This window comes from Schistocerca cancellata, chromosome 6 (assembly GCF_023864275.1).
Source record: "Schistocerca cancellata isolate TAMUIC-IGC-003103 chromosome 6, iqSchCanc2.1, whole genome shotgun sequence".
Lineage (NCBI taxonomy): Eukaryota > Metazoa > Arthropoda > Insecta > Orthoptera > Acrididae > Schistocerca > Schistocerca cancellata.
Window position 1 is genome coordinate 718,744,519 of NC_064631.1, and position 9,686 is coordinate 718,754,204.

General features: G+C 46.4%; 1 non-coding gene across 1 annotated transcript; it reads right to left on the minus strand.

Moving 5' to 3' along the window:
- Window positions 1–7,572: 7,572 nt before the first annotated feature.
- Trnat-cgu (transfer RNA threonine (anticodon CGU)) lies at window positions 7,573–7,644 on the minus strand. Its single transcript has one exon. It is a non-coding gene; the product is annotated as a tRNA-Thr (tRNA).
- Window positions 7,645–9,686: the final 2,042 nt, after the last annotated feature.

Consider the following 9,686-nt stretch of genomic DNA (forward strand, 5'->3'; position numbering starts at 1 on the left):
ACACTACTGGCCATTAAAACTGCTACACCAAGAAGAAATACAAATGACAAACGTTACTCATTGGATAAATATATTCTACTAGAACTGACATGTGATTACATTTTCACGCAATTTGGCTGCATAGATCCTGAGAAATCAGTACCAGAACAACGATCTCTGGCCGTGATAACGGCGTTGATACTCCTGGGAATTGATTCAAACAGCTTGGATGGCGTGTACAGGTACAGCTGCCCATGCGGTTTCAACCCGATACCACAGTTCATCAAGAGTAGTGACTGGTGTATTATGTCGAGCCAGTTGCTCGGCTACCATTGACAAGACGTTTTCAGTTGGTGAGAAGTCTGGATAATGTGCTTGTCAGGGCAGCAATCGAACATTTTCTGTATGCAGAAAGGCCCGTACAGGACCGGCAACATGCGGTCGTGCAATATCCTGCAGGGTTTCACAGGGATCGAATGAAGAGTAGAGGCACGGGTCGTAAACAACTGAAATATAACATCCACTGTTCAAAGTGCCGTCAATGCGAACAAGAGATGACCGAGACGCGTAACAAATGGCACCGCATATCACCACGCCGGGTGATACGCCAGAATGGCGATGACAAATACACGCTTCCAATGTGCGTTCACCGCGATGTCGCCAAACACGGATGCGACCATCATGATGCTGTAAACAGAACCTAGATTCATCCGAAACAATGACGTTTTGCCATTCGTGCACCCACGTTCGTCGTTGAGTACACCATCGCAGGCGCTCCTGTCTGTGATGCGGCGTCAAGGGTAACCGCAGCCACGGTCTCCGAGCTGATAGTCGATGCTGCTGCAAAGGTCGTCGAACTTTTCGTGCAGATGGTTGTTGTCTTGCAAACGTCCTCATCTGTTGACTCAGGGATCGAGACGTGGCTGCACGATCCGTTACAGCCATGCGGATAAGATGCGTGTCATCTCGACTGCTAGTGATACGAGGCTGTTGGGATCCAGCATGGCGTTCCGTATTACCCTCCTGAACCCACCGATTCCATATTCTGCTAACAGTCATTGGATCTCGACCAACGCGAGCGCCGATGTCGCGATACGATAAACCGCAATCGCGATAGACTACAATCCGACCTTTATCAAAGTCGGAAACGTGATGGTACGCATTTCTCCTCCTTACACGAGGCATCACAACAGCATTTTTACCAGGCAACGCCGGTCAACTGCTGTTTGTGTACGAGAAATCGGTTGGAAACTTTGCTCAGGTCAGCACATTGTAGGTGTCGCCACCGGCACTAACCTTGTGTGAATGCTCTGAAAAGCTAATAATTTGCATATCACAGCATCTTCTTCCTGCCGGTTAAATTTCGCGTACGTAGCGCTTCATCTTTGTGGTGTAGCAATTTTAATGACCAGTAGTGCGTTAATTTTTTTAAATTGCAATCAGTTAGGCGTGGTGACATACTTGACCCCATCTCTGGAATGTAGCATATATCGACTTTTTTCATTTCAAAAGCAGTAATATGTATGTCGATGTAATCAGGAAAGACGATAAATAGAATTTAATACAACCGTAAAGAATTGGATTTCTCCATCATTCAGAAGTACCCCTGTGTAACGACACTGCCTCTTTTCCAGTGAGTTTTCGCGCCCTCTGCACGCCTGCGCCCACCTCGCCGCCTCTCGGTACGGCGCCACGCTGCCGGCAGCTGCGAAGCGAGAGGCGCGCCAGCTCGCGGCGGACTGGACTGGAGGCCGGCAGCGCGCAGCAGGTGCCGCTGGCAGAGGCGGCGGCGGCGGGTCGCGAATGCGGCGCCGGAAGCGGCCCACGGCCCGCGCCCCACCTGCCGACTTCCGGCCTCTGCAAACACTGCCAGCCGCGGCGCCGGCGCCTGCCTCCCAGTCCGCTCCACCCACGCCGGAACAACGCCGTCCTCATGTCCCGATTAATGGCCGCGGGATCGACTAATTACAGCTACTTCCGCGAAATGACAAAAGTCAGGCAGACCTGCACGGCAACTTGTTGAGCTTTAAGCCATTACCTCCTGTGGCGCGATCACACACACACACACACACACACACACTCGGCTGCACCACTCGCGCTTAAACTGTACCACCAAGCATCACTTAATGAAACAGTCAAGATGACAAATATACATTTATTTAAAAAGGATGACCGATTTCGGCTCTTATGCTGGCCATCGTCAGACACATGGCACTGTAAAGATAAAAAATAGTGCCGAAACAGAGAAGTGAGAAAATAACGTGGAATGGAAAATAGTAGAATTACAGAAAGTTACACTACTGGCCATTAAAATTGCTACACCACAAAGATGACGCGCTACAAACGCGAAATTTAACTGACAGGAAGAAGATGCTGTGATATGCAAATGATTAGCTTTTCAGAGCATTCACACAAGGTTGGCGCCGGTGCCGACACCTACAACGTGCTGACGTGAGGAAAGTTTCCAACCGATTTATCATACACAAACAGCAGTTTACTGGCATTGCCTGGTGAAACGTTGTTGTGATGCCTCGTGTAAGGAGGAGAAATGCGTACCATCACGTTTCCGACTTTGATAAAGGTCGGATTGTAGTCTATCGCAATTGCGGTTTATCGTATGGCGACATTGCTGTTCGCGTTGGTCGAGATCCAATGACTGTTAGCAGAATATGGTATCGGTGGGTTCAGGAGGGCAATACGGAACGCCGTGCTGGATCCCAACGGCCTCGTATCACTAGCGGTCGAGATGACAGGCATCTTATCCGCATGGCTGTAACGGATCGTGCAGCACGTCTCGATCCCTGAGTCAACAGATGAGGACGTTTGCAAGACAACAACCATCGGCACGAACAGTTCGACGACGTTTGCAGCACCATGGTCTATCAGCTCGGAGACCGTACCTGCGGTTACGCGTGACGCTGCATCACAGACAGAAGCGCCTGCGATGGTGTACTCGACGACGAACCTGGGTGCACGAATGACAAAACGTCATTTTTTCGCATGAATCCAGGTTCTGATTACAGCATCGTGATGGTCGCATCCGTGTTTGGCGACATCGCGGTGAACGCACATTGGAAGCGTGTATTCGTCATCGCCATACTGGCGTATCACCCGGCCTGATGGTATGGGGTGCCATTGGTTACACGTCTCGGTCACCTCTTGTTCGCATTGACGGCAGTTTGAACAGTGGACGTTACATTTCAGATGTGTTACGACCCGTGGCTCTACCCTTCATTCGATCCCTATGAAACCCTACATTTCAGCAGGATAATGCACGACCGCATGTTACAGGTCCTTTACGGGCCTTTCTGGATACAGAAAATGGCCGACTGCTGCCCTGGCCAGCACATTCTCCAGATCTCTCACCAATCGAAAACGTCTGGTCAACGGTGGCCGAGCAATTGGCTCGTCACAATACGCGAGTCACTACTCTTGATGAACTGTGGTATCGTGTTGAAGCTGCATGGGCAGCTGTACCTGTACACCCCATCCAAGCTCTGTTTGACTCAATGCCCAGGCGTATCAAGGCCGTTATTACGGCCAGAGGTGGTTGTTCTGGGTACTGATTTCTCAGGATCTATGCACACAAATTGAGTGAAAATGTAATCACCTGTCAGTTCTAGTATAATATATTTGTCAAATGAATACCCGTTTATCATCTGCATTTCTTCTTGGTGTACCAATTTTAATGGCCAGTAGTGTAAAATTACTACGTTACCCATGTGAAGAGATTACTCTATATCCTATCACATTGTTTTTTGTGTTTGAAAACCGCTATAGTTTATGTTATTATCATTAACGAATTGATACAATTATTTGAAATGCTGTTGCTTACATAATGTTCAATGAATACTTTTGTGTCTTCTTTTACATTTTATCCGATCTTTTGAAGGTATTTTCGTGTATGGCATTGCTCTTTGGTTGAGGTTGACATCATGCAACGCAAGTGTACGTTGTTCACTCCTTTTAGCCCCTGGCAGATCAGATATCAACGGCAGTAAACGAACGTGTCATCAAGCAACTGATCTGTCCGCAGTCAGCTTCAGCGGTGTGAGTAAGTACTACGTTATTTTAACTTTTCTTAGTTCTACGCTTTGCATCCTACATTATTTTATGACTTCCCAGTTGGGGTACTAGTTTTTATTTTTACAATGCCGTAGATATGAAGTTGGCCAGCTTAAAGGCCGAAACTGGTCATCATTTTCAAACAAATACTTGACCGTTTCAGTAAGGGATAATTTGAATTGGCTCACTGTTTTAGCTCCAACCATGTTATCTTAACCTATGTATGATCAGTGATTTATCCGTCTTCACGATACATGGAACAGTATGTTGCTAGTATTATTGCTTTATGAGTCGGCTGCTCTGATTGTTGCCAGCAGAGTAGTTTCAGGGGTAAGACAAGGCTGCAACCTGTCTCCACTGTTGTTCATACTATTTATGGATCATATGTTGAAAACAATAGACTGGCTGGGTGAGATTAAGATACGTGAACACAAAATAAGCAGTCTTGCATATGCGGATGACTTAGTTGTGATGGCAGATTCGACTGAAAGTTTGCAAAGTAATATTTCAGAGCTAGATCAGAAATGTAAGGACTATGGTATGAAGATTAGCATCTCCAAAACGAAAGTAATGTCAGTGGGAAAGAAATATAAACGGATTGAGTGCCAAATAGGAGGAACAAAGTTAGAACAAGCGGACGGTTTCAAGTACTTAGGATGCATATTCTCACAGGATGGCAACATAATGAAAGAACTGGAAGCGAGGTGTAGCAAAGCTAATGCAGTGAGCGCTCAGCTACGATCTACTCTCTTTTGCAAGAAGGAAGTCAGTACCAATACTAAGTTATCTGTGCACCGTTCAATCTTTCGACCAACTTTGTTGTATGGGAGCGAAAGCTGGGTGGATTCAGGTTACCTTATCAACAAGGTTGAGGTTACGGATATGAAAGTAGCTAGGATGATTGCAGGTACTAGTAGATGGGAACAATGGCAGGAGGGTGTCCACAATGAGGAAATCAAAGAAAAACTGGGAATGAACTCTATAGATGTAGCAGTCAGGGCGAACAGGCTTAGATGGTGGGGTCATGTTACACGCATGGGAGAAGCAAGGTTACCCAAGAGACTCATGGATTCAGCAGTAGAGGGTAGGATGAGTCGGGGCAGACCGAGAAGGTACCTGGATTCGGTTAAGAATGATTTTGAAGTAATAGGTTTAACATCAGAAGAGGCACCAATGTTAGCACTGAATAGGGGATCATGGAGGAACTGTATAAGGGGGGCTATGCTCCAGACTGAACGCTGAAAGGCATAATCAGTCTTAAATGATGATGATGATGATGAGTCGGCTGCTGTGACCACCCGGTTCTAGGTGCTTCAGTCCGGAACCGCGCTGCTGCTACGGTCGCAGGTTCGAATCCTGCCTCGGGCATGGATGTGTGTGATGTCCTTAGGTTACTTAGGTTTAAGTAGTTCTATGTTCTAGGGTACTGATGACCTCACATGTTGAGTCCCATAGTGCTTAGAGCCATTTGAACCATTTTTTTGCTTTATGACTGCACAAGTGTTATTTGTTTAATATGTATTACAGAGCGTATGTACTGTTTGTTTTACGTATACCGGCGGCACTCTGAGGAGAGCGGACGGTTAAACTTGACGCGGCTCGCGACTCACACGTCACCGCCAGCGAATCATAGGCGATTGCCAGCCTTCAACAGCAGGGAAACGCTGACGCGTCACCAAATCCCCTCAGACCAGTCTGGTGCGGAAATACGAAAAAAATAATTGACAATTTCGACTAGCACTCGCCTCTGAGTGCTGCATACAAACTTAATTATGTATACAGACAGTTCTTTCATTGTGGGAATCTGACACTGTCCCAGAAATACATGACGAAATGAACAATGTATTTGAACTTCAGTATATATATGTACAAAGTAAAGATTTAATAAAATATTTTTCTGTATTCACTGCAACATAAATATTATATTTGTATGCGTTAGCATTTTTCTGATGCGCTTTTGAAGGATGACGAACGCAATGTAAGTTGTAATGGCGGAAAGATACTTGTATATGATATACACTCCTGGAAATTGAAATAAGAACACTGTGAATTCATTGTCCCAGGAAGGGGAAACTTTATTGACACATTCCTGGGGTCAGATACATCACATGATCACACTGACAGAACCACAGGCACATAGACACAGGCAACAGAGCATGCACAATGTCGGCACTAGTACAGTGTATATCCACCTTTCGCAGCAATGCAGGCTGCTATTTTCCCATGGAGACGATCGTAGAGATGCTGGATGTAGTCATGTGGAACGGCTTGCCATGCCATTTCCACCTGGCGCCTCAGTTGGACCAGCGTTCGTGCTGGACGTGCAGACCGCGTGAGACGACGCTTCATCCAGTCCCAAACATGCTCAATGGGGGACAGATCCGGAGATCTTGCTGGCCAGCGTGGTTGACTTACACCTTCTAGAGCACGTTGGGTGGCACGGGATACATGCGGACGTGCATTGTCCTGTTGGAACAGCAAGTTCCCTTGCCGGTCTAGGAATGGTAGAACGATGGGTTCGATGACGGTTTGGATGTACCGTGCACTATTCAGTGTCCCCTCGACGATCACCAGTGGTGTACGGCCAGTGTAGGAGATCGCTCCCCACAACATGATGCCGGGTGTTGGCCCTGTGTGCCTCGGTCGTATGCAGTCCTGATTGTGGCGCTCACCTGCACGGCGCCAAACACGCATACGACCATCATTGGCACCAAGGCAGAAGCGACTCTCATCGCTGAAGACGACACGTCTCCATTCGTCCCTCCATTCACGCCTGTCGCGACACCACTGGAGGCGGGCTGCACGATGTTGGGGCGTGAGCGGAAGACGGCCTAACGGTGTGCGGGACCGTAGCCCAGCTTCATGGAGACGGTTGCGAATGGTCCTCGCCGATACCCCAGGAGCAACAGTGTCCCTAATTTGCTGGGAAGTGGCGGTGCGGTCCCCTACGGCACTGCGTAGGATCCTACGGTCTTGGCGTGCATCAGTGCGTCGCTGCGGTCCGGTCCCAGGTCGACGGGCACGTGCACCTTCCGCCGACCACTGGCGACAACATCGATGTACTGTGGAGACCTCACGCCCCACGTGTTGAGCAATTCGGCGGTACGTCCACCCGGCCTCCCGCATGCCCACTATACGCCCTCGCTCAAAGTCCGTCAACTGCACATACGGTTCACGTCCACGCTGTCGCGGCATGCTACCAGTGTTAAAGACTGCGAAGGAGCTCCGTATGCCACGGCAAACTGGCTGACACTGACGGCGGCGGTGCACAAATGCTGCGCAGCTAGCGCCATTCGACGGCCAACACCGCGGTTCCTGGTGTGTCCGCTGTGCCGTGCTTGTACAGCCCTCTCGCAGTGTCCGGAGCAAGTATGGTGGGTCTGACACACCGGTGTCAATGTGTTCTTTTTTCCATTTCCAGGAGTGTATTTACAATTTAACAAACCAAATGACACAGTTTCAGAAACTACACTGGTCTCATACTGATATGATTTTGTGTATATTGACTGCAGCGGCGTGTGAAATTTGTACCAAGGCCGGGAATCGAACCCAGGTCTCCTGCTCACGAGGCAGGTGCGTTAGCCACTAGGCCACCTTGGTACAGCGGTTCACACAACTGCACGGATTACTCTAGGACGCCTTTCTCTTCGATCCAAATTCTGATTGCCGTCTGAGTCTACTTTAAATTCCCGCTCACACACGAACAGAATTGCCGAGGCTCTTTATGTTCTGGAATACCAAATCGGCATCGATCGTAGATGGGGTATCCAGCGTGAAAACCAGGAGCAGGTACTTACACAAATGAAATGACTCAGTTTCAGGGACTTGACTGGTTTCACAGAGACATAATTTTCCTGTGTAAGTGGAAATTTAAAGTAGACCGGGATGGCAGTGAGAATTTGGATCAAGGAGAGAGGCTTGTCAGAGTAATCTGAGCAGCTGTACGAACCGCTGTGTCAAGGTGGCGTAGTGGCTAGCGCACCTGCCTAGTCAGCAGGTGGCCCAAGTTCGATTCCCAGCCTCAGTACAAACTTTCACTCGCTACTTCAATCTATATACATAAAATACACATAAGCCATTTCTGGATTTTTTTCCTTTAGTTCTAACGTGCAACTTTCCTTCTTGACCAATTTCATAGTTTTAGGTTAATAGCAGTTAAGTACGGTATAGGTTTTGCTGAGTGAGTTTGCGAATATCGAAATATATGAGATGAATCCGTACCATCTCTTATCCTAAATGGAACAAATGTTAACTTCTCTCCCTCAGCAAAGAGTTTGGGAGTAATAATAGATGAAAATCTAAATTGGACAGAGCACGTAACTGCAGTGTGCAAAAAAGCATCAGCATCCCTCCATGTCCTACAAAAATATAAAAAACTCTTCCCTTTCGATCTGAAAAAGAAATTAGTACAAACGCTTGTATTCCCAATCATTGATTACAGCGATATTATCCTACAAGGCCTCTCTCAGGAAAACTCGCGACGTCTGGAACTGGTCATGAACGCCTGTGTCCGATATATCTGTGACATTCGACTTTTTGATCACATTTCACCAGCATATGCAAAACTGTCCTGGCTGCGTGCAGACAAACGCAGAGATTTCCATACACTCTGTCTCATCTACTGCCTTATAAATGTACACTGTCCCTGATATCTCTCCTCGTCCTTAACGCTTATGTCTGAACAACATGATAGAAACACACGTTCCCATCATAATAAAATCCTCTCTGTTCCACTGCATCGCTCAGTCGCATTCTCCAAGTCCTTTACAGTAGCGGGAACCCGACTCTGGAATAACCTCCCTCGGTATGTTAGAGAACTTAAAAACATATCCAGCTTCAAAAAACAGTTAATGACGTATCTACTTAAGCAACATAATTATTTCCTTTGTACACGAATGCACTTCACCTCATTACTTCCCTCTTTCCCCCTCCTTAAGTCTCCCTCCCCCAAAACTCGCTATACTAGTAAACATCTACTTTACACACCAAGATATTAATGTACATCTGCACAAATCTTCATTACTATTGCCAATTTTTCTCATGTTTATCATTATTATTTAATTTTTTTTACTGTAACTATTATTACTTTTATCATAATTTGTATGTATAGTACCTGTCGTAAAAATACTGCCAGTACTTACTTTATTAGGTCTTAGTCATTATTCTTTATTCATATTGTGACTAGAGTAATCTAATTTTCTTATTTAAAGTATTGTCATGATGTAACTCTGATGTGTGAAATGCTGCATGTGTGAAACACTGGTCCGATGTAAGAGAGGGCCTGATGGCCCTAATCTGATCAGGTTAAATAAATAAATAAATAAATAAATAAATAAAAATAACTTTTGATCGCATTGACTTAGAAGCTTAAGTTCCTTACATCATCAGGAAATCGCAGACCTTAATGTGTTGCATAAATGTCAGCTAAATAAGTCTACCCGTTCCTGAAAAAACCAGACAGAAGGACGGACGGACAACAAGGTGATACGAAATGGTTCCGTTTTTACAGACTGAAGTACGGAATCCTAAAAATCAGTTGCCACTGAACATAATTATGAGGCCAAGTGCGTGTGCATAGTGCACTCAATTAATTCTCTTGACATGTTTCATTGAAAATTGATCAACTTGTTTTTGAGTATTAT